The following is a 25824-nucleotide window of genomic DNA, read 5'->3' on the forward strand; positions in this document are numbered from 1 at the left end:
ATGCTGCGCGAGGAGTAGAGCGGCGCTAGGGTTAGGGTGCAAGTGGTGGGCGGCTCGGCCGGCCAGCTAGGCCGGCTTTGGCCAACTGGGCCAGTCGGCCCACTGGGGGGGGGGTCTAGTGTTTTTTTTCTTTGTTTGACTTTTAGTTTTTATTCATTTTTCCTTTTTCCTCTTTTCTTTTAACTTTTAATCTATTTTATTTTTATAATTTATAAAGTGGATCCCTAATTCAGTGTTACAACATAATCTAATGCCACAAAAAGTTTTACCCCAAACAAAATAGTTTAGTATTTTATAAAATATAAAAGGCATTTAATGAATGGTTTTAGCTACTGTTTTAATTAGTTTAGTGCACTAAATCTTTTTACAAAAATGTGGTTCCTCCACCATTATGACTTAGAATTTATTTGTCCCATTTTGAACATTTTAGTTTTAATGTTTGAAAACTTTTGATGTTTGCCTTTATTTAAATTTGAATTTGGATAGGATTTGAACCTTCGCAAGTTTAGCAACAGTAATACCATTGACGTGGCAACATTTAGCAGAAGGTTACTGTAGCTTAACTATTCGGGCGTTACAATTCTCCTCTACTACAAGAAATCTCGTCCTGAGATTTAGGAGGGGAAGTGAGGGGGAAAGATCTGGTTACGAAATTCTAACGAATCTTCTCGGTCTTGATTGCCCTTCTCGAAGAGGTCGATCCATTACTTTGATGTCTTCCTTTCTCTGCTTCAGGTCAACATGATGTAGTACGCATCCTTTCTTCAGGATCTTCATCGTACTTACGAAAAGGATAAGGGGTGGCTTTGAAAGGACGGACCTCTACAAGGTTGCTTATCTGGTAGATAATGTCGGGGAAGGTGGCGGAAAGTATCTCTCGAATTGAAACTTAAGAAATTATCGAGAGCAAAGTAAGAAGGTGCAAAATAGAAGTTTCAAGCGCATAGGCAATTATTCGATGCCTGTAACCGGGCCTAAAAAGGGGTTTTGAGCCACGGGAATAAGTATTGTGTGTGATACCAGAATAGATCATCTCTAGGAAGGTGACCCGGTCAAACACGAGGAATAACTATGGCAAACAAGGGTGTACAGGAGAGTCAGGTTTCGATCCTGTGGAACTATGGGTTATGGGCCCACCATGTTGTTTTAAAAGTAGAAAGAGCGGTGACATCTTGCATGGTTAAATTAGCAGGGTATGTCAGAGAATAACCGGTCAGTTATGTTGGCAACAACGTTGGTACTAAGGGCGAGGGACGAGGAGAACCATTTTCCTGCTCGTTGAACGAGGCGGACCAATAGGCAAAGTTCTCATCCATCGGTGGTTACAGAATGTCATCAACAATAGTAATAGGGTTATACTTGACAAGGTTGTACCGAGGTGTTTACATAAGCAGGGAAATATTATTGCTTATATCATATAGATCACAAGAAAGGTTAAACAAAACAATGGAAAGGAAAATGTGATTCTCAGATTAAACAGAAGAATGGGAAGGAAAATGTGATTAAACACATATTTCACGGGTATATCCTTCCCAAGGACAAGTAGAGCATGATATCCATGACAGGATATAATGTAGAAAACTCTTTAGGTAGGGGGGAGAAATTTCATGACATTACCCATACAACGGTGTTTGGATAATTGAGCAGGAAACATTTATCATTGGCTTCAAATGTTCTTGTTGAAAATCGGAATACCACAGACATGCTTCGAGATAGCATTGGCATGGTCTCCAATCAAAGATCGGACTTTGGATACACAAAGGATCCATCAGGAACAACTCATAGAATAAGTCCGACAGTATCCTCATGGAAGAATGGCTAACCTTGCTAAAAAGGAAACTATAACAATAGGTCCTCCAACCCAGTGTGCTAAGCATGACATCACCTTACCGGGTCATATAAAGACCAACGTTATAACTCTTGGAAATATGTTCCAGCCATCATATCTGACCGAGATTCAGATTTGATTGGTGTCAGGATACCTCAGACTCAGGGTGCCTGAAACAGAGAGGTGCAAGACAATTGATAAGATGACATTGTAAGATTCTTGGGAAATGAACCATGGAAGCGAGTTCCGAAACAAGAGTTCATCATTAAGCCAAAGATAGGATGAGGGGGTGGCTGATGGACTCAACGACAATCCTCGAGATTTCCAACAAGATGGATTTCCATAATTATGTGAACAAGGAGAAAACATTTGTCAGATCAAACGGTACAATATAATGATGTATGTTCGAGGAAAACATCCACAATTAAACATTGGTTGAATGGTGCACTCGAAATATGGGCTTAGGTAGAATGATCAATGTTAGAATGGTGATTCGATAACCAACGGTCTAAGAATGAAATATCAACCATTAACTTCAAAGCAATAGGGTTACTAGAAGTTTTGAAGTCGCACATCATAGTTCAATTGTCGGTTTTCCGGTTAGAAACAACATGGGGACCAAGAAGAATGGTGATGGCAAGTAGCATAACTTTATCAAGAATTCTTAAGAGGTGGTGAAATTATCACAACATCCTTGACAAAAAGGCAGTAATACTTCAAGGTAGATCATAATACGAGCTGGATAGCAAGTTGCATCCATAACATGAACAAGTTTGTGATGAAAGGAAGGTAAGGATGTTGTTGATGGTAACTCAAATTACCAAGGAACGAGGATGGCACTTATCATCAAGAATTCCATTGATATCCTGGAAGGAGTCAAAATGTTGATGATGATCACGACAATTTGTTGTCGAGAGGATCCACGAAGAAGCAATTGAACAGCGACTGCATCAAGCAAAAGGACTGATGCAACAAAAGATTATTGGAGCCACAGATAGGACACAAACTCGAAATCAAGCTTTCTGTTTTTAAGGCGAAATCATATGAGGGGGAAGATCGACGTAAGGTTAGCTCATCGTCGAAAATTGTGCTCGGGAAAGAAGGACCAGGTAGCACAGTTGAAATTTAGCACAATAATGATATAGCCGATCAGGCTAGGAATGACTTGAAGGATTATTAAACGCATAAGAAACGAATATTACTTAGAGTTATCGAACCAGAGTGCGGAATCGGTTCACTTACCGGTGTTCTTGAGCGACTAACAACTCAGAACCCATGAAAATTGGAATCAGTGAGAAATAATAGCTGATGAAGACTCATAAGATGCATCACAGTTCTTAGATATTCTCGAGATACCATAGGGTAATACTCGATGATAGATCAAGGTAGAGGTTGGACTGGTGTATTGACTTGCAAAAGACAAGTGCTTTAACTTGTCCGAGAAATGGGATCAAAGAGAAAATATGGTCGGAACCACGATTGCATAGGATCAATTCACAGATACCAGATGATATTATATCAACGAAATAGTTATTATTACAAGAAGCTTCTATGGTAGGATCTACATCATGTCCATGGGCATGAACACAAAGTTCAAGGTCGACTCCCACTTCTTTAATGTATAGCCTTCCATTCACCTCTCACCTTCGAAAAGTTGTAGTGTTGAAATTTTATCTAGCAAAGTACCAGAAGAGTATGACTCATGAAAACTTTTGAGTTCACACATATTAAGGAAGGCATAGGTTCAACCCATCATGGTATCATGGAAACATATACCACAAGCTTCAATAGTAAATACCACCAGCTCGAAAACAGAGCATGGTTGAGAAAGCAGAGGATATAATTTACCAAAGGCTTTATACATCCGTGGAAAGACTCGAAAGGTTATCTGAATATGAAGGACACTGTCGGATAATAATCCAACAAGAGGTCTGGTGGTCTACAGCGGAGCTGATGTGAGTATCGGTACTCTATCAAAGGAAGAAGGAATGCAAGTGCATCAGATTATAGAAATAACTGAATAACTGAAAGCTCAAATGCAAAGAAATTATGAATTCCAAGACAAGGGATCAGAAGCAATGCTCTGATTAGGTATGGATAAGCTGAATAGCCTTAGGGGTACAATCGATGACAATTTGATTGGTCGAGATCCAGCTCATGTCCGGAATGACGTCTGAATCGGAAGGATAAATTCCAGGGAACAACTGATGATTGTGTGCATTCACACACATGTTGAATCAAAAGGATCGGAATGACAATCACAAAGGTTTTTAAAGTAAATTGCTAGACCAATGGAATTAACCGGAATGCAAGTACGCAAGCATTCCCAGAACAACAGGTTGTTGAGGATTTTCGAAAGATCAAATAGTATTTCGAAGTCTTTTGGGGAACACAAGAACAACTGGGAATGAGTGGATACTCGATAAGTGCGAGGAATTATCAGTATGGGTATTTCTGCGGCAAGGAACTACAATGCAGTGGTACAAGGGATTCTTAAGAGTCGGAGAGCAATTCGATGCATCTTGTAATAACAGGAGAAACTCAGAGTAATTGTATGAACAACAAGTGTATGTCATTATCCATATGGATATATCGGTAATAGGGAATTGAAAAGGCAGAGGGCACAAGGGTCTCGGGAATGATCGAAGAGTATCTTCAAAATCTTCTGGTGCAGTAGGCGATCATCTATGATAAGGGGCTCTTCGAAAGAAGTAGTTACGAGAACCTAGAGTCAGAATTAGTAAAATCATTTAACCTGAATAGAAGAGAGATCAGAGTCCCAGAGTATAGACGAGGAGTAAAAGATCCTAATACCACCCAAATGGCGACGTGGGCCCGCAAGACACACAACCATGTTAGTAAAAAGTTTTGCAATGTCTAGACTCAACTTCGGCCAAGGAGTGTGGAAGGGGGATTCCTACAGGCAGTCGGCTCTGATACCAACTTGTGACTCCCCCGATTCAAACATACACTAATCATACACGCAAACGTGTACGATCAAGATCAGGGACTCATGGGAAGATATCACAACACAACTCTACAAATAAAATAAGTCATACAAGCATCATATTACAAGCCAGAGCCTCGAGGGCTCGAATACAAGAGCTCGATCATGGACGAGTCAGCGGAAGCAACAATATCTGGGTACAGACATAAGTTAAACAAGTTGGCCTTAAGAAGGTTAGCACAAACGGGGATACATATCGAAAGAGGCGTGGGCCTCCTGCCTGGGATCCTCCTAAACTACTCCTGGTCGTCGTCAGCGGCCTGCACGTAGTAGTAGGCACCTCCAGTGTGGTAGGAGTCATCGTCGACGGTGGCGTCTAGCTCCTGGACTCCATCGTCTGGTCGCAACAATAGGGTATAGAAAGGGGGAAAAGGGGGAGCAAATCAACCATGAGTACTCATCCAAAGTACTGGCAAGTAAGGAGCTACACTACATATGCATGCATTGGTATCAAATGGAAAAGGAGTAGCATATGTGGACTGAACTGCAGAATGCCAAAATAAGAGGGGGGTAGCTAGTCCTATCGAAGACTACGCTTCTGGCAACCTCCATCTAGCAGCAGAAGAAGAGAGTAGATGGTAAGTTAACCAAGTATCATCGCATAGCATAATCCTACCCGGTGATCCTTGATACGTCTCCAACTTATCTATAATTTTTGATTGCTCCAAGCTATATTATCTTCTGTTTTGGACATTATTGGGCTTTATTATCCACTTTTATATTATTTTTGGGACTAACCTATTGACCCAGAGCCCAGTGCCAGTTTCTGTTTTTTTTCCTTGTTTTAGAGTATCGCAGAAAAGGAAAATCAAACGGAGTCTAATTGACCTGAGACTTCACAGAACTTATTTTTGGAAGGGAAGCAACCCAGAAGACTTGGAGTGCACGTCAGGGGATCAACGAGGAAGCCACGAGGCAGGGGGGCACGCCCACCCCTCTGGGCGCGCCCTCCACCCTCGTGGGCCCCTCGTGGCCCCCCTGACGTACTTCTTCCGCCTATATATCTCCATATACCCTAAAACGATCGGGGAGCACAATAGATCAGGAGTTTCATTGCCAAAAGCCTCCGTAGCCACCGAAAACCAATCTAGACCCGTTCCGGCACCCTGCCGGAGGGGGAATCCCTCACCAGTGGCCATCTTCATCATCCCGGTGCTCTCCATGATGAGGAGGGAGTAGTTCTCCCTCGGGGCTGAGGGTATGTGTCAGTAGCTATGTGTTTGATCTCTCTCTCGTGTTCTTGAGATGATACGATCTTGATGTATCACGAGCTTTGCTATTATATTTGGATCTCATGATGTTTCTCCCCCTCTACTCTCTTGTAATGGATTGAGTTTTCCCTTTGAAGTTATCTTATCGGATTGAGTCTTTAAGGATTTGAGAACACTTGATGTATGTCTTGTGTGGGATACCCGTGGTGACAATGGGGTATTCTATTGATCCACTTGATGTATGTTTTGGTGATCAACTTGCGGGTTCCGCTCATGAACCTATGCATAGGGGTTGGCACACGTTTTCGTCTTGACTCTCCGGTAGAAACTTTGGGGCACTCTTTGAGGTTCTATGTGTTGGTTGAATAGATGAATCTGAGATTGTGTGATGCATATCGTATAATCATACCCACGGATACTTGAGGTGACATTGGAGTATCTAGGTGGCATTAGGGTTTTGGTTGATTTGTGTCTTAAGGTGTTATTCTAGTACGAACTCTAGGGCTGTTTGTGACACTTATAGGAATAGCCCAACGGATTGATTGGAAAGAATAACTTTGAGGTGGTTTCGTACCCCCATAATCTCTTCGTTTGTTCTATGCTATTAGTGACTTTGGAGTGACTCTTTGTTGCATGTTGAGGGATAGTTATGTGATCCAATTATGTTATTATTGTTGAGAGAACTTGCACTAGTGAAAGTATGAACCCTAGGCCTTGTTTCCTATCATTGTAATACCGTTTACGCTCACTTTTATCATTAGTTACCTTGCTGTTTTTATATTTTCAGATTACAAAAACTATTATCTACCATCCATATAACACTTGTAACACCATCTCTTCACCGAGTGCACCTATACAATTTACCATTGTATTGGGTGTGTTGGGGACACAAGAGACTCTTTGTTATTTGGTTGCAGGGTTGCTTGAGAGAGACCATCTTCATCCTACGCCTCCTACGGATTGATAAACCTTAGGTCATCCACTTGAGGGAAATTTGCTACTGTCCTACAAACCTCTGCACTTGGAGGCCCAACAACGTCTACAAGAAGAAGGTTATGTAGTAGACATCAAGCTCTTTTCTGGCGCCGTTGCCGGGGAGGTGAGTGCTTGAAGGTACATATTTAGATCTTGCAATCAAGTCTTTTAGTTTCTTGTTTTATCACTAGTTTAGTCTATAAAAGAAAATTACAAAAAAAATGGAATTGAGTCTACCTCATACGCTTCATCTTTTTAATATCTTTCGTGAGTATGATGGAAAGGAAAATTATGCTCAAGTGCTAGAAGAAGAATGCATTAGAATGTTCGGCACTAAATATTTGAATGATGAGCATGATTGCAATGTTGTTAGTATGAATCCCTTGAATATACATAGTACTAATGGTGATTGCACTAGTTATGATGAAAATGTCTCCTATAAACGTGTCAATTTTTGTGGAGTGCATTGGGTTTGTAAGTAGACACCAAATAGGGAAGATAGATATTGCATGAGGCATAAGTACTTAGAAACTAAATTGTTGCAAGAAAGGCTAGATGATTGTGCTAAAAATTTAAATTTTCTTGGCCGTACTTCTGGACTTTGCAATGAACGGGGTCATTTAGCTATCCGATGCAAATTGTTTCATGATCTAATCGTGTCCAAAAATTGTGATGACTTGATTTTCCTTGCACATTATAATGAACTTAGTTTGCTTATGGGCTATGAAGAAATGAAACGTATAACTAACTATCTTCCAGAATTTTCCCGTTATAAACTTCTTGGATTTGATCTAGAGGAAATTTGTATGTATTGTGCGGTGAATTGCATTGAAAATCCTTATATTGCCAATTACATAAAGAAAAGAAAACAAATAGAAGATGAAGAGAACACTAATGAAAGGGAAGAGACTTCCCAATACCCTCCTATTATTTCTCATGATGAATCAGGTAACGAGGAGGAGCCTCCTATTCAACCAATCTCATTAATAAGGAGCTCCAAAAAGAGGATTGAATCCACACATGATGTGGTGAAGAAGAAGAAAAGAAAAAGGAAGAGAGGTAAAAAGATATCTCTCCCAAATAATGCTGCTCCTATTACTATTGTGCCTCATGAAAATATAATTGTGGAAGATAATGATACTTCTTATGATCTTGAAAATCTTTTTGGCACTTGCTTGGAAGAATATGATAATTGCTATACTATTGGTGCTATCCATACTATTAATGATGAGAGTGATTATGCTTATGATATGAAAAGGCCGAAGCTTGGGGATGCTATGTTTGATGAATATGATGTTTTTGAGAATATATTTGCTGCAATTAATGTTTGTCCCAATCTTGGGGATGCTACGTTTAGTGAAGATGATATTTTTAGTCTCCCAAGTTTTGATATGCAAATTTATAATGATGATAGCATGCCTTCTGCCTATGATGATTATATTGATGAAAGTGGGTTTGGAAGAGTGTCAACTTTAGGAAGTAATGATCCCACTATTTTGGAGGATGTTGAATCTTATAATATTTATGAAAGTTGATTTGGAGAGGTCATGACTTTATTTAGTGATGTATCCACTATTTCGGAAGAGGTTTCAATCGATTATGATGAGAACAAAGTTGCTACTTATGATGATTATTGTGATAAAACTTATGCTATAAAGAGTAGTGATGATTATATTTATAAAACTTGTCATGATTATGAGTACCCTTTCTCTGAACATTACTCCTTTAACGTGGACACAATTTATAGTATTCAAGTCTCTTATGATACTCCTACTATTCCGAATGAGAAGAATTTTGCTTATGAAGAGAGTAATAAAAATTCGATGCTTGTAGATCGTGAAAAAAATGCTTTGTGTGATGGTTATATTGTTGAATTCATTCATGATGCTACTAAAAGTTATTATGAGGGAGGACCATATGCTTGTAGGAATTGCAATAATATCAAGTTTCCTCTCTATGTGCTTAAAATTTTGAAGTTTTGCTTGCTTTACCTTCCTATGCAAGTTGATTCTTGTTCCCATAAGTTGTTTGCTCACAAAATCCCTATGCATAGGAAGTGGGTTAGACTTAAATGTGCTAGTCATATTCTTCATGATGCCCTCTTTATGTTACAATTCTTATCTTTTATGAGAGCATCATTGAAATCATCATGCCTAGCTAGGGGCGTTAAACGATAGCGCTTGTTGGGAGGCAACCCAATTTTATTCTTGTTCCTTGCTTTTTGCTCCTGTTTAGTAATAAATAATTAATCTAGACTTTGTTTAGATGTGGTTTTATGTTTTAATTAGTGCTTGTGCCAAGTAGAACTGAGGGAGTCCTGGATTAGGGGGTGTTCGGATGGCCGGACTATACCTTCAGCCGGACTCCTGGACCATGAAGATACAAGATTGAAGACTCCGTCCCGTGTCCGGAAGGGACTTTCCTTGGCGTGGAAGGCAAGCTTGGCGATACGGATATGTAGATCTCCTACCATTGTAACCGACTTTCTGCAACCCTAACCCTCTCCGGTGTCTATATAAACCGGAGGGTTTTAGTCCGTAGGACAACATATAGAACAACAATCATACCATAGGCTAGCTTCTAGGGTTTAGCCTCTCCGATCTCGTGGTAGATCTACTCTTGTACTACCCATATCATCAATATTAATCAAGCAGGACGTAGGGTTTTACCTCCATCAAGAGGGCCCGAACCTGGGTAAAACTTCGTGTCCCTTGCCTCCTGTTACCATCCGGCCTAGACGCACAGTTCGGGACTCCCTACCCGAGATCCGCCGGTTTTGACACCAACATTGGTGCTTTCATTGAGAGTTCCTCTGTGTCGTCGCCATTAGGAAGGATGCCTCATCCCGTCTTTAAAGACGGCACCGTTGCTAAGGGAGCTTTGGCTGTCGGCCAAACCCTCCGGCTAGGTGGTTTTCTTATGACCGCCTGTTCGGCTTCTACGCCGACGATGACCTCTCGTGCCATCAAAAACAATCTTCATGTCAGCTTGGAACTCGCCGAGCAGTTAGATCCAATGGAGCTCTCCTCCATAAACGAGCTCTTGGATCGCATCGCCGCCCTGGGAGTTGCTACGGATTACGACCAGATTGGGCCTAAACCCGATCTGAGAGAGATTAACTCTCCCCAAGTCACCCATCACGTTGCCGTGGTAGAGGGACAGTGCGGCGACCCCTCGTCTATCTTAAGGACTAGCTACGTCCTGATTCCTGATCCCTCCAAGACGGATACCCGCGGAGGGGAGGATATCACTCAAGACCTGAACTTAGAGTCAGGCGCGGGGATGGATTCATTGGACAACATCCAGGAATCTAAATTTTCGAGTTCGGAAATTCCTCGGCCTCTGAGCCTCAGATTGGGTGAGGCTTCGGATTTAATTCCACCCACCCACCCGAACATAAGCGATCTATCCCAAATCAGGCAAGAGCCCGATGAAACAGTACATCATTACTGGGCCAGATTCCTCCTGGTTAGGAACAGGATAAGGGACTGCTGCGAGGAAGACGCAATCTCAATCTTCTGCAATAATTGCACGGACAGGGGAATCCTCAACGCCATAAGTCGCCGTGATATTACACGCTTCGCTGACTTAGCGTCCATTGTACTAAAGTACTGTGCGATGGAAAGCGCCTGGAAAACCGAAATAAAATTTTGGGACGATCCGGCCCTGAATACAAACCCAGTCCGAAATAAAAGGGTGCATCATCACCAGACACCCGGGTCAAACACCAAAAAGCAAAAACCCTCTACAGGGCATGGAACCGTACTGGAAGGATGGCTTAATGGACCCTGTAAAATTCACAGTACAGAGGACGTCACACCAACTCACAACCTTAGAGCATGTTGGATACTCCGGCAGGTGGCCAAAATTGGCGAAGATCTCCTAATTCCGGAGGCAACAGAAAGCCACCCCAGAGACACCAATACGGTATTAACAGTCTTCGAGACTTTCGCATCAAATAATATGTGAAAAAGGACACTCTGCAGCCTTGCTAAAGTCTACCAAATAGCAACAATAAATCCATGGAGTGACACGGCTATTACCTTTAACGCCAGTGATGAACCTAAATTCCGAACAGCCCGAGCACCAGCCGCATTGGTCCTCAGTCCAATAGTGGACGACTTTCGTCTTACCAAGGTACTCATGGACGGCGGCAGCGGATTGAACCTCATTTATGAGGAAACCCTTCAAAAAATAGAAATAGACTGGAACCGCATTGAGCGAAGCAGCACAACCTTTAGAGGAATAATCCCCAGTCGGGAAGCGCGCTGTACAGGAAAAATCACACTAGATGTGGTTTTCGGCACGCCGGATAATTACAGGTCCGAAGAGGTCACGTTCCATGTGGCTCCGTTCAGCAGCGGTTATCACGCTCTGCTAGGGCGGGAAGCGTTTACAATCTTCCAAGCAATACCCCATTACGGGTACATGAAGTTCAAGATGCCCGGGCCTAACGGGATCATCACTCTCGCTAGTGATCCGGACATAGCACTCCGCGCCGAAAACAAGACAGCCGCACTGGCCCTCGAGGCACTATCCAAAGCCCTAGCGGCCGAAGAACTGACTGCGCTGCGCTCCACGGTGAATAGGGACAATGTGGTACTCGACAAAAGATCCAAGTCCACCTCCTTTAAATCGGCGGACGAAATAGTCAAATTCCAGGTCCATCCAAGGGACCCCAATAAAACAGCTTCCATCGGGGCACAGTTAAACCCTGATGTAGACGCCGCACTGCGAGAGTTCCTACGAGAGAACTGGGACATTTTCGCCTGGCACCCTTCAGACATGCCAGGAATCCCACATAGGCTGGCCGAGCACAGCTTAAATATCCTAAAAGGATTCAAACCTGTCAAACAAGCTCTTCGGCGTTTTTCCGAACCTAAGAGACAGGCCATGGGAGAGGAGCTAGCAAAGCTATTGGAGGCCGGATTCATCAGAGATATAAAACATCTGGACTGGCTAGCAAACCTGGTGATGGTACCAAAGAAGGACAAATCCTGGCGCATGTGCGTTGATTTTAAAGACCTTAACAAGGCTTGCCCAAAGGATCCCTTCCCCCTACCCCGCATCGATCAAATTATCGACGCTACCGCAGGACACGATTCGTTGTGTTTCCTCGATGCATATTCCGGCTACCATCAAATCAAGATGGCAGAGTCAGACCAAGCCGCAACGGCATTTATCACACCATACGACCCATTCTGCTTCAACACAATGCCCTTCAGGCTCAAAAACGCAGGCGCAACATATCAGCGCATGATTCAGACATGTCTGGCAAACCAGATCGGCAAAACAGTGGAGGCATATGTAGATGATGTGGTCGTCAAAACAAGACATGTTGAATCTCTAGTAGGCGACTTGAGGCTCACATTCGATAACCTCCGAACATACGACATCAAGCTCAACCCGGAAAAATGCATTTTCGGTGTCCCAGCCAGAAAGCTCTTGGGCTTCATTGTATCCGGTAGAGGAATTGAAGCAAATCCAGCCAAGATCCGAGCTCTGTCACAATTGGATATCCCAAAGGACCTCAAACAAATACAATAGTTAATCGGATGCGTGGCGGCTCTAAGCCGCTTTATCTCCCGCTTGGGAGAAAAGGCCCTACCCCTTTACCGCCTCCTTCGGTGCACCGAACACTTCGAATGGACGGATGCAGCCACGGCTAGACTCGATGAAATAAAAGCCATATTGGCAACAAACCCAGTCCTGGCCGCGCCAAACATTGGCGAATCAATGCTATTGTACATTGCAGCAACACATCAGGTTGTAAGCGCAGTGCTCGTCATCGAACGAGAAACGGACGGACACAAATCCCCCCTTCAAAATTCGGTCTATTATGTGTCCACTGTCCTCACTCCGTGCAAATCACGGTACCCGCATTATCAAAAGATCGCGTACGCGGTATTCATGGCATCCCGGAAGCTACGACACTACTTTCAAGAGTGTTCAATAACAATAGCCTCGGAAGTACCACTTAACGATATTATAAACAACCGTGACGCAATGGGCCGGATTGCAAAATGGGCCATTGAGCTCCTCCCGTTCGACATAACTTATAAGCCACGGCGAGCCATCAAGTCGCAAGTTTTGGCCGACTTCATCGCAGAATGGACGGAGGCCAAACTCCCTAAAGAGTACGGCACATATTCAAATTGGATCATGCATTTCGACGGCTCCAAGATGTTGGCCGGACTAGGGGCTGGCGTCATTTTGACGTCCCCCACAGGAGACACAGTTCAATACGTACTCCAGATTATGTACACAGACTCCAACAATGCAGCCGAATATGAGGCCCTTTTACATGGTCTCCGGATGGCAGTATCCATGGGCATTCAACGCCTAGAGGTGCGCGGGGACTCGAACCTCGCAATATCCCAAATAAATGGAGACTTTGATGCCAAGGATCCAAAAATGGCAGCTTACCGCAACGCCGTCCTAAAAATGTCAGCTCGGTTCGAAGGGCTCGAATTTCACCATATAGCCCGGGAAAATAATCATGCGGCAGATGTTCTGGCACGCATCGGCGCAAAACACGATGTAGTCCCCCCAACATCTTCTTGGAAAACTTGTTCAAGCCATCCGTAGTATGGGAAGGGGAGCCGAACAATAACAGCCCGGACCCAACCGCACTGCCCGACACCAAACATTCTGACACGATCGGAGGCTCTGCCAATGAAATAACACCTTCAGCCCACGTAATAATGGCCGTCATCGCCCCGTGGATAGAACCATTCCTCGCCTACCTTACTAGGAAGGAACTCCCCGAGGACTAAAATGAGGCACGCTGCATAGTGCAGCGATCCAAAGCCTACAAAGTCCAAGAGGGAGAGCTTTATAAGAAAAGCACTACCGGTGTCCTTCAAAGGTACATCTCCGAAGAGGAAGGGCGGAACCTCCTGGCTGAAATTCATGCCAGACTCGGCGGTCATCACGCTGCAGCTCGGTTCCTTGTAAGCAAGGCATTCCGTACAGGCTTTTATTGGCCGACGGCCTGGGTAGACGCCCAGGACTTAGTCCAACGATGCGTCGGTTGCCAGATCTTTATAAACCAAAGCCATATGCCACCCACCGCCGTCCAAACTATCCCCATCACTTGGCCCTTTGCGGTGTGGGGGCTTGACATGGTTGGACCCCTTAAAGGTGGAACCCACAAGCAAAAATACTTACTGGTCATGGTGGATAAGTTCACCAAATGGATAGAAGCCAAGCCTGTTAAGACGGCCGAATCCAGACTGGTGATAGACTTTATATCCGGGGTTGTACACCGTTACGGCGCCCCCCACAGCATCATCACTGATAAATGGCACGAACTTTACGGCCGATGAGGTAAAACTCTAGTGCAAAAACATGGGCATCAAGCTCGATTATGCTTCCGTCTATCACCCACAAACTAACGGCCAGGTCGAACGTGCAGATGGTCTTATCATGAGAGGCATCAAACCCAGATTAGTGCGGCCCTCAAGGAATCTAACACACACTGGGTAGAGGAGCTCAACTCCGTACTCTGGGGGCTGCGGACCACGCCGAATCGCACCACCGGATACACACCATTCTTTATGGTGTACGGCGCAAAGGCAGTTTTGCCTTGCGACATAATTCATGACTCACCTCGAGTGCGGATGCACGAAGAAAGAGAAGCCGAGCTCGATCGGCAGTACAGTTTGGACGCATTGGAGGAGGAGCGTGACGTGGCAAAAGCCCGTTCCGCATTCTATCAACAGCAGGCTTGAAGATACCAAAGCAGAGAAGTACGGGCCAAAAATTACAACGTTGGCAAATTAGTTCTACGCCTGCCGGACAAGAAAAAGGAAAAACTCAAGCCCAAGTGGGAAGGTCCCTTCATAATTGACCAAGTTCTGACTGGTGGAGCGTACCGCCTGCGAGATGCATCGGATAACCGACTCAAGCCGAACCCATGGAACGCAGCCCGTCTCCAAAGATTCTATGCCTAGCGCGGGACTCTGTGTTCGTCTCCTTCCTCTGTCCATTTTTTATATAATGTCTGTCTTGCATTTCTCTCCTTCTCCCCTTCCTTTCTCTTATAGCCTTTAAAGGCTCATCAAATGACGTGCTATTCACACTCATTAAACCTGGGGGCTTCTTTTAACAGAAGCTTATTTATACGGGCTTCATGCCCAACACATGTGTTACACTTCCGCATGTACCTTTTATTTCACCATTATATGACTAAAGTTTTGGCCAAGCTGGGTTGCCGGGCTCCTGTGCTTACCCCTACGTTCCTGATTATTCGGCTAGGTGGTAAAGGGAGCACCTCTGCGATTGTTACTGCCGGATTAGCCGGATGTGTACCTCAGACTGGGTGAAGCCGAAAGCTAGCGTTCTTAAGGGAATATTCGGTCGGTGACCTAAAAGATGATCTTTTCACTTATTTATTTATGCGCCCCCAGATGCTTTTTCCCGCGTCTTTTTCGCAGAATGGGCATGCACTTTAGGGCATGCCTCCCAGGGAAAGGAACCCCTAACGGAACTATTCTCCCTGGAAGATGTTTCTTACTAACCATGTAATATAACATAACTAGTCGGGCACTTGTCTGTTCATGCACTAATGACCCCTACGCCAGGTCTCCATGCATTCCCCGGTTCTTATATAACCGCATGGGAATTCGGACACACTCCGGACCGTCAGGTCCCGAGGCTGAAGTGAAAAGGTCGGCCATGACAAACGATCTATAATCCGGCTAGAAGGCATTATAAATGTCAATTAAATTACATAGTCATTCTGACTGATTGTATTCCTCTTCAATACCATCTAACAGGCTGTCTAATTTACAGTCCTGCTGGGAATACTTTGCGGCCAATTCTACTTGGCCGTATACTAAGCTTACAGGGATCTCCTTCCCATCGGGCCCCACAGGACCGACCTCGGCCATGTGGTTGGGGTCAGCCTTTGTGTACCGCGTCTTCACCATGGCCCAAGCCTCCCTAGCGCCTTGACGGCAGGCCGATATCTTCCACAATCAGAAGTGCCGCCATGCTCCCTTTAGCTTCTCCGCAAGCTCTCCAAGACCTTCGGGCATGGAGATGGATGGCCACAAGGCGTGGGCGACGCCTTGCATCGCCTGCCGAACTCGCTCGAGCAGTTGCGAGAGCTCGGGAAGAAGGTCACCCGTAGAAACGGGCATCTCCTCTGCAGAACGACCTGTTAGCACACCTACAGACATTACTCTGTTAGTTGACTTCCCCGCCGGACCTTTTTTCAAAGGTTTGTTCAAGCACTTACTAAATGTGCCGCGCCGAAGCCGCTAATTCTCCTTAACGGAGTCTGACAGCTGGGCACGAACATCTTTCAGGTTGATGCCCAGCTTGGTGTTGGCATCTTGGAGATCGTTCTTATCCCGCCTCACCTTTGTCAGCACCTTCTCACCAGCCTTCAGCTGGCGTAGGAGTTGTTGCCTTTCCGGACTCAATCCGGCGCCATCTGCAAATTCATTTGTCAGATTCGCACCCATGCCGTGCTTCGCAAAATACTTATCTTTCGAAGTGTATATTACCAGAGGGGGTCTCCTTGGGCTCCCCTACCGCGGCTAGTGCGGCCTCAAGTTGGGCTTTGCACTCTTCCAGCTCCTGGGACAGTAGGGAATTCTTTTCTGTAAGAACCTTCATAACAAATGATCCTTAAATCAGTTATTCTAACTATTTCAAGTCTCGGGGGCTACTGGTATATATATATAATTACCAAAATTTTCTTACCCGTATGTCTTTTACATATTGCTCCGTGGCTCTGGCTAGACCATTTTGAGCGGCACGGAGGTACGCATCTCCCGAATTGAAGGCATCTAATGCCTCTCGGGAGAAACAAGCGTCACGAATAATTGTCCGGCGACGCCTGTGGTTCATGGCACTCTCCACCTCAGAGTTGGTGGCAAACAACCTATCCACATCCTCTGTCGGAGGAGCATCCGGTGTGCGCATTGTGTTCGCCTCCGCCTCCGGACCAGGCTTTGGAGCCTGGCTGGTGGAGGCGCGATTGGCAGCCTCTCCGGATATAGTCCGGCGAGGTCTCTTTGTCCTGAAGAGAGCACGAGTGTTAATATGCCTTGAAGGTATAACACCTGGGATAAGGGGGCGCGCCATACCTTTGCGTTGACGCCTCATTCCGGACTGCACTTCTTTTCTACCCACGGGGCCCTGCGGCCCCTTGTTGGCTTGTCGCCGCAGGTTCGGCCTCCCGTCTCAAAAACCTCCCGTGCAAAGCTCGGTTGTAATCAAGAAACTGAAAACACGAGAGGGCGGACCCCTATTCGGGATACTGGGACTTCGATCTCAGTTACCTGGGAGGCCAGGATTAGCCCTGGGTAATCAGCCGTAATGGCCACCAAGGCGTTGTCCTTGATCAATTGATGGAACACTCCATCAATCAGCTCCACAGATAAGTCCGGATCCTCTTGAGAGGCCGGGGCGAGGGACCGTCCTGGGTCCTCGGGTTGTGGAGGAGGGCTATTTATTTCTTTAATAGCCTGGCGCAGTTCCTGCGTTAAAGTCGTTAGACTGAATATTTAACAATGGGAATATAAAACGGATGGGCAAGTAAACCACTTACCCAGCTTGGGGGATTGTACATAGAAAATCCACCCTGTGGGTTGACGCGGAGAAATTCCTCCTCTTCTCCCTTGTATAAAGCGGACAAGGTCTTTGTTAGGGCCGCGACCGAATCCGGTCCCTTACGGCCGTAGCGGGTGGCATCGTCCTCCCCGTTGATATCCCACATGGGGTGGCCTCTGTACTGTAGCGGCTGCACCCCTCGCATGATGCATGCGGCCATGACCCCGATCATGGTTGGTCCGGAGTGAGCTAACAATCTTATCCGGCCCATCAGGTAACAGACGCCCTTGTCACTTTCCCTCTGAGGGCTCCGTGGACGCCAACTTAGGCACTTCTTTAGTGGAGCGCTGTCGAACTCACGGAGGCCGATCCGGACAGGATCCGGCAGCGGGACGTCCTCTATGTAAAACCATTCTGAAGGCCAGTCCTCGGACGCCTTCTTTGGGGTTCCGGATAGATATCCGGTCCCGGTGATGCGCCACACTTCGGCTCCGCCCACTTGATATATCGACCCCTTCTGAGAACGGGGCACAAGGCAGAATAGCTCTTTCCACAGCCCGAAATGAGCCTCAACACCCAAGAACAGCTCGCAGAGGGCTACGAAGCCCGCGATATGCAATACGGAGGCAGGCGTAAGATTGTGTAGCTGGAGGCCATAGAACTCCAGGAGCCCCCGGAGAAACGGATGGATGGAAAATCCGAGCCCTCTTATTAAATAAGGGACGAGGCATACCCGCTCTCCTTTGGAGGGATTAGGGGCACTCTCCGCTTGCTCTCCGCCATTATAGATGGCAAGACCGGCTCGAACCGGGACCATATAGGCTGGGGGGAGAAATCCCTTGGTCTGGAGCATCACTAGCTCACTATGCGGGATGGAGCATCTCTCCCAATATCCAGGCTGAGGGCTGGAAGGGCGAAGGGAGGAGTTGCGACGGCTGGCCATGGTGGTATGGACCTTTGTCGGATGCGCTCTGATGAACACTCCCGAAGGGGAGAAGGTGTGGTTTGGATCTAAATCCTCGTCCCCTTAAATGGGCGGCTCATTTACGCGGCTAGGGGTGTGGATGTAAAAACACTCAGACTTTTCATATTCGTTTGACGCATGGGAGACGGCCATTATTGGGCGTAGAAGCCAAGGAGCGCAACATTTACAAGAAACCGGACTTTATTCAACAGGTACACGGAATTTGGAGGAGAACCCGCCTTGCAATGCCGAAGACAATCTGCGTGCCGGACTCATCGTCGTTGAAGCCTGGTTCGGGGGCTACTGAGGGAGTCCTGGATTAGGGGGTGTCTGGATGGCCGGACTATACCTTCAGCCGGACTGCTGGACTATGAAGATACAAGATTGAAGACTTCGTCCCGTATCCGGAAGGGACTTTCCTTGGCGTGGAAGGCAAGCTTGGCGATGCGGATATGTAGATCTCCTACCATTGTAACCGACTTTCTGTAACCCATAACCCTCTCCGGTGTCTATATAAACCGGAGGGTTTTAGTCCGTAGGACAACATACAGAACAACAATCATACCATAGGCTAGCTTCTAGGGTTTAGCCTCTCCGATCTCGTGGTAGATCTACTCTTGTATTACCCATATCATCAATATTAATCAAGCAGGACGTAGGGTTTTACCTCCATCAAGAGGGCCCGAACCTGGGTAAAACTTCGTGTCCCTTGCCTCCTGTTACCATCCAGCCTAGACGCACAGTTAGGGACCCCCTACCCGAGATCCACTGGTTTTGACACCGACAAGAACCGTTGGGAAGACTTGGGGAAAGTCTTGTTGATCATGCTGTAAAAAAACAGAAACTTTAGCGCTCACGAGAATTGCTGCCATTTTTATTGGACAGTGCTATTTATTAATTCTTTTTGCAGATTATTAATAGATAAATTCCTCACGTCCAACAATTTATTTTAGAATTTTTGGGGTTCCAGAAGTTTGCGTTAGTTACAGATTACTACAGACTGTTCTGTTTTTAACAGATTCTGTTTTTCGTGTGTCGTTTGCTTATTTTGATGAATCTATGGCTAGTAAAAGAGTTTATAAACCATAGAGAAGTTGGAATACAGTAGGTTTAACACCAATATAAATAAAGAATGAGTTCATTACAGTACCTTGAAGTGGTGTTTTGTTTTCTTTCGCTAACGGAGCTTACGAGTTTTCTGTTAAGTTTTGTGTTGTGAAGTTTTCAAGTTTTGGGTAAAGATTCGATGGACTATGGAATAAGGAGTGGCAAGAGCCTAAGCTTGGGGATGCTCAAGGCACCCCAAGGTAATATTCAAGGACAACCAAGAGCCTAAGCTTGGGGATGCCCCGGAAGGCACCCCCTCTTTCGTCTTCGTTCATCGGTAACTTTACTTGGAGCTATATTTTTATTTACCACATGATATGTGTTCTGCTTGGAGCGTCATTTTATTTTATTTAGTTTTTCTTGCTGTTTGAATAAAATTCCAAGATCTGAAATTCTTAAATGTTAGAGAGTCTTCACATAGTTGCATAATTATTCGACTACTCATTGATCGTCACTTATATCTTTCGGAGTAGTTTGTCATTTGCTCTAAGTGCTTCACTTATATCTTTTTAGAGCACGATGGTGGTTTTATTTTGAAGAAATAGACGAACTCTCATGCTTCACTCATATTATTTTGAGATTCTTAAATAGCATGGTAATTTGCTTAAATAATCCTAATATGCTAGGCATCCAAGAATAGTAAAAACTTTCATATAGAGTGCATTGAATACTAAGAGAAGTTTGATACTTGATGATTGTTTTGAGATATGGAGGTAATAATATCAAAGTCGTGCTAGTTGAGTAGTTGTGAATTTGAGAAGTGCTTGTGTTGAAGTTTGCAAGTCCTGTAGCATGCACGTATGGTAAACGTTGTGTAACAAATTTGAAACATGAGGTGTTCTTTGATTGTCCTCCTTATGAGTAGCGGTCGGGGACGAGCGATGGTCTTTTCCTTCCAATTTATCCCCCTAGGAGCATGCGCGTAGTGCTTGGTTTTTGGTGGCTTGTAGATTTTTGCAATAAGTATGTGAGTTCTTTATGACTAATGTTGAGTCCATGGATTATACGCACTCTCACCCTTCCATCATTGCTAGCCTCTTCAGTACCGTGCATTGCCCTTTCTCACATTGAGAGTTGGTGCAAACTTCGTCGGTGCATGCAAACCCCGTGATATGATACGCTCTTTCACACATAAAACTCCTTATATCTTCCTCAAAACAGCCACCATACCTACCTATTATGGCATTTCCATAGCCATTCCGAGATATATTGCCATGCAACTTTCCACCGTTCCGTTTATTACGACACGCATCATCATTGTCACATTGCTTTGCATGGTCATGTAGTTGACATCGTATTTGTGGCAAAGCCACCGTTCATGATTTTTCATACATGTCACTCTTGATTCATCGCAATCCCGGTACACCGCCGGAGGCATTCATATAGAGTCATGCCTTGTTCTAGTATCGAGTTGTAATCTTTGAGTTGTAAATAAATAGAAGTGTGATGATCATCATTAATAGAGCATTGTCCCAAAAAAAGGGGGGAGGCCAAATAAAAAAGGAAAGGCCAAATAAAAAAAGAGAAAATAAAAAGGGGCAATGCTACTATCCTTTTATCACACTTGTGCTTCAAAGTAGCACCATGATCTTCATGATAGTGAGTCTCTTATGTTGTCACTTTCATATACTAGTGGGAATTTTTCATTATAGAACTTGGCTTTTACATTCCAACAATGGGCCTCCTCAAGTGCCCTAGGTCTTCGTGAGCAAGCAAGTTGGATGCACACCCACTTAGTTTCTTTTGTTGAGCTTTCATACATTTATAGCTCTAGTGCATCCGTTCCATGGCAATCCCTACTCCTTGCATTAACATCAATCGATGGGCATCTCCATAGCCCATTCATTAGCCTCGTTGATGTGAGACTTTCTCTTTTTTGTCTTCTCCAAATAACCCCCATCATCATATTCTATTCCACCCATAGTGCTATATCCATGGCTCGCCCTCATGTATTGCGTGAAGGTTTATAAAGTTTGATATTACCAAAGTATGAAACAATTGCTTGGCTTGTCATAGGGGTTGTGCATGATGAGAGCATTCTTGTGTGACGAAAATGGAGCATGACTAAACTATATGATTTTGTAGGGATGAACTTTCTTTGGCCATGTTATTTTGAGAGGACATAATTGCTTAGTTAGTATGCTTGAAATATTATTATTTTTATGTCAATATGAACTTTTATCTTGAATCTTTCGGATCTGAATATTCATACCATAATTAAGAAGAATTACATTGAAATTATGCCAAGTAGCACTCCGCATCAAAAATTCTGTTTTTATCATTTACCTACTCGAGGACGAGCAGGAATTAAGCTTGGGGATGCTGATACGTCTCCAATGTATCTATAATTTTTGATTGCTCCATGCTATATTATCTTCTGTTTTGGACATTATTGGGCTTTATTATCCACTTTTATATTATTTTTGGGACTAACCTATTGACCCAGAGCCCAGTGCCAGTTTCTGTTTTTTTCCTCGTTTTAGACTATCGCAGAAAAGGAAAATCAAACGGAGTCCAATTAACCTGAAACTTCACAGAACTTATTTTTAGAACGGAAGCAACCTAGAAGACTTGGAGTGCACGTAAGGCGTTCAACGAGGAAGCCACGAGGCAGGGGGCACGCCCACCCCCTGGGCACGCCCTCCACCCTCGTGGGCCCCTCGTGGCCCCCCTGACGTACTTCTTCCGCCTATATATCTCCATATACCCTAAAACGATCGGGGAGCACAATAGATCGGGAGTTCCGCTGCCAGAAGCCTCTGTAGCCACCAAAAACCAATCTAGACCCGTTCCGGCACCCTGTCGGAGGGGGAATCCCTCACCGGTGGCCACCTTCATCATCCCGGTGCTCTCCATGACGAGGAGGGAGTAGTTCTCCCTCGAGGCTGAGGGTATGTACCAGTAGCTATGTGTTTGATCTCTCTCTCGTGTTCTTGAGATGATATGATCTTGATGTATCGCGAGCTTTGCTATTATATTTGGATCTCATGATGTTTCTCCCCCTCTACTCTCTTGTAATGGATTGAGTTTTCCCTTTGAAGTTATCTTATCAGATTGAGTCTTTAAGGATTTGAGAACACTTGATGTATGTCTTGCGTGGGGTATTCTATTGATCCACTTGATGTATGTTTTGGTGATCAACTTGCGGGTTCCGCCCATGAACCTATGCATAGGGGTTGGCACACGTTTTCGTCTTGACTCTCCGGTAGAAACTTTGGGACACTCTTTGAGGTTCTATGTGTTGGTTGAATAGATGAATCTGAGATTGTGTGATGCATATCTATAATCATACCCACGGATACTTGAGGTGATATTGGAGTATCTAGGTGACATTAGGGTTTTGGTTGATTTGTGTCTTAAGGTGTTATTCTAGTACGAACTCTAGGGCTATTTGTGACACTTATAGGAATAGCCCAACGGATTGATTGGAAAGAATAACTTTGAGGTGGCTTCGTACCCTACCATAATCTTTTCGTTTTTCTCCTCTATTAGTGACGAGTGACTCTTTGTTGCATGTTGAGGGATAGTTATGTGGTCCAATTATGTTATTATTGTTGAGAGAACTTGCACTAGTGAAAGTATGAACCCTAGGCCTTGTTTCCTAGCACTGCAATATCGTTTACGCTCACTTTTATCATTAGTTACCTTGCTGTTTTTATATTTTCAGATTACAAAAACATTATCTACCATCTATATACCACTTGTATCACCATCTCTTCGCCGAACTAGTGCACCTATACAATTTACCATTGTCTTGGGTGTATTGGGGACACAAGAGACTCTTTGTTATTTGGTTGCAGGGTTGCTTGAGAGAGACCATCTTCATCCTACGCCTCCTACGGATTGATAAACCTTAGGTCATCCACTTGAGGGAAATTTGCTACTGTCCTACAAATCTCTGCACTTGGAGGCCCAACAACATCTACAAGAAGAAGGTTGTGTAGTAGACATCAATCCTCCCATCTTTGCCCTGTGAGAGAGCGATCACCGGTTGTATCTGGCACTTGGAAGGGTGTGTTTTATTAAGTATCCGGTTCTAGTTGTCATAAGGTCGAGGTACAATTCCGGGTCGTCCTTTTACCGAGGGACACGGCTATTCGAATAGATCAACTTCCCTGCAGGGGTGCACCACATTTCCCAACACGCTCGATCCCCTTTGTCCGGACACACTTTTTTGGGTCATGCCCGGCCTCGGAATATCAACACGTCGCAGCCCTACCCATCGCCCATTGCACACCTGCATGTTGCGTACGCAGCCGGCGAGCAGACCTAGCCTCCCTTATACAAGAGTAGGCGTTCCGGTCCAACCCGGCGCACGCCGCTCAGTCGCTGACGTCACGAAGGCTTCGGCTGATACCACGACGTTGAGTGCCCATAACTGTTCCCACACAGTTGGTTAGTGCGTATAGGCCAGTGGCCAGACTCAGATCAAATACCCAGATCTTGTTAAGCATGTTATTTTGAAATAACCATGGATGCCGACCAGGGCCAGGCCCACCTCTCTCCTAGGTGGTCTCAACCTACCCTGTTGCACCGCCACAAAGATCCACTTAGAGGGCCGTCAGGACAAACGTCCTTTCGGACCCAATCCGTGAATCACTCGTGGGTACTCTACGAGCCGACCCAACTTTAGTCACCACAAGTATCATATAATATGTATATAAGTATATGCCCGTGATCACTCAGTATAGCATGGCAGACGGATAAGAATGTAGGGCCACTGATGATAAACTAGCATCCTATACTAAGCATTTAGGATTGCAGGTAAGGTATCAATAGCTGTAGCAACAATGACAGGCTATGCATCAGGCTAGGATTAACGGAAAGCAGTAACATGCTACACTACTCTAATGCAAGCAGTAGAGTGAAGAATAGGCGATATCTGGTGATCAAGGGGGGGGGGGGCTTGCCTGGTTGCTCTGGCAAGAAAGAGGGGTCGTCAACATCATAGTCGATCGGGGCACCAGCAGCGGCGTCAGTCTCATAGTCTATCGGAGAGAAGAGGGGGAAGAAACAATGAATATAATGCAAACAGATGCATAACGATGCATGACATGACAAGTAGCGGTGCTAGGGGTGCCCTAGCGTGGTATGAGGTGATACCGGTGAAGGGGGGAAACATCCGGGAAAATATCCCCGGTGTTTCGCGTTTTTGGATAGATGAATCAGACGGTGAAAGTTGCGTGTTCGCTATGCTAGGAATGCGTGGCGGACGAACGGGCTGCGTATCCGGATTCGTCTCGTCGTTTTGAGCAACTTTCATGTACAAAGTTTTTCCATCCGAGCTATGGTTTATTTTATATTAATTTTAAAAGATATAAATCATTTTTAGGATTTATTTAATTATTTTAAATCAACATTATCCAGAATAGTGCACGCTGACGTCAGCATGACATCAGCAGTCAACAGAGGTGTTGACTGGTCATCTGACGTGTGTGTCTCATTCGTCATTGACTAGACTAACTAATCATGATTAATTAGTTTAATTAGTTGTTTAGTTTAATTAATCAAAATTAGTTAAGTTAATTAATTCTTTAATTATTATTATTATTATTATTATTATTATTATTATTATTATTATTATTATTATTTGAAATTCCCTTTTTTATTAAACGTTCTGTGCGGGCCCCACATGTCATTGGCCCGAGGCCATAGTGGGTTCGGCGCTAGCGGGTGCCTGGAGCGGGCGCTGGGTACCCGCCCAGATCGATAGGGAGGAAACGACGCTTGGCGTCGGCGACCACAACGATGAGCGGCCGAAGCGGTGCAGGGGTCGGAGCTGCGTGCCGGCGCAGTGCAGCAGCAGGGCCGCCACGGGACGGACACGGGGCGGCGGTCCGGGTAGTCGACGAGCGGCATGTGGGGGCGCGTGAGGCGGACGATGCTGTGGCCACGGCGGGGCCACGGGCGAGCAGCGGGGCGACGGACGAGCAGCGGGGCCCCGCGAGGCCGCGGCGGAGCAGCCAGGTGCGGTCGTGGGTGCGCGGGAAGCAGCAGAGCGGCAGAGGCCATGTGGGGAGACGCGGCCGGGACGAGCTACCGGCATCCAGCTGCAGCTCACAGCAGGGAGCGGGGGAAGAGGAAAAACGCGGCGGCGGAGCAAGCGAGCCGCAACGATAGCGAGGCGGCACTGGCTAGACGGAGCGGGCGCCCAGGGGGAGGACGC

This window comes from Triticum dicoccoides, chromosome 5A (genome assembly GCF_002162155.2).
Source record: "Triticum dicoccoides isolate Atlit2015 ecotype Zavitan chromosome 5A, WEW_v2.0, whole genome shotgun sequence".
Classification (NCBI taxonomy): domain Eukaryota; kingdom Viridiplantae; phylum Streptophyta; class Magnoliopsida; order Poales; family Poaceae; genus Triticum; species Triticum dicoccoides.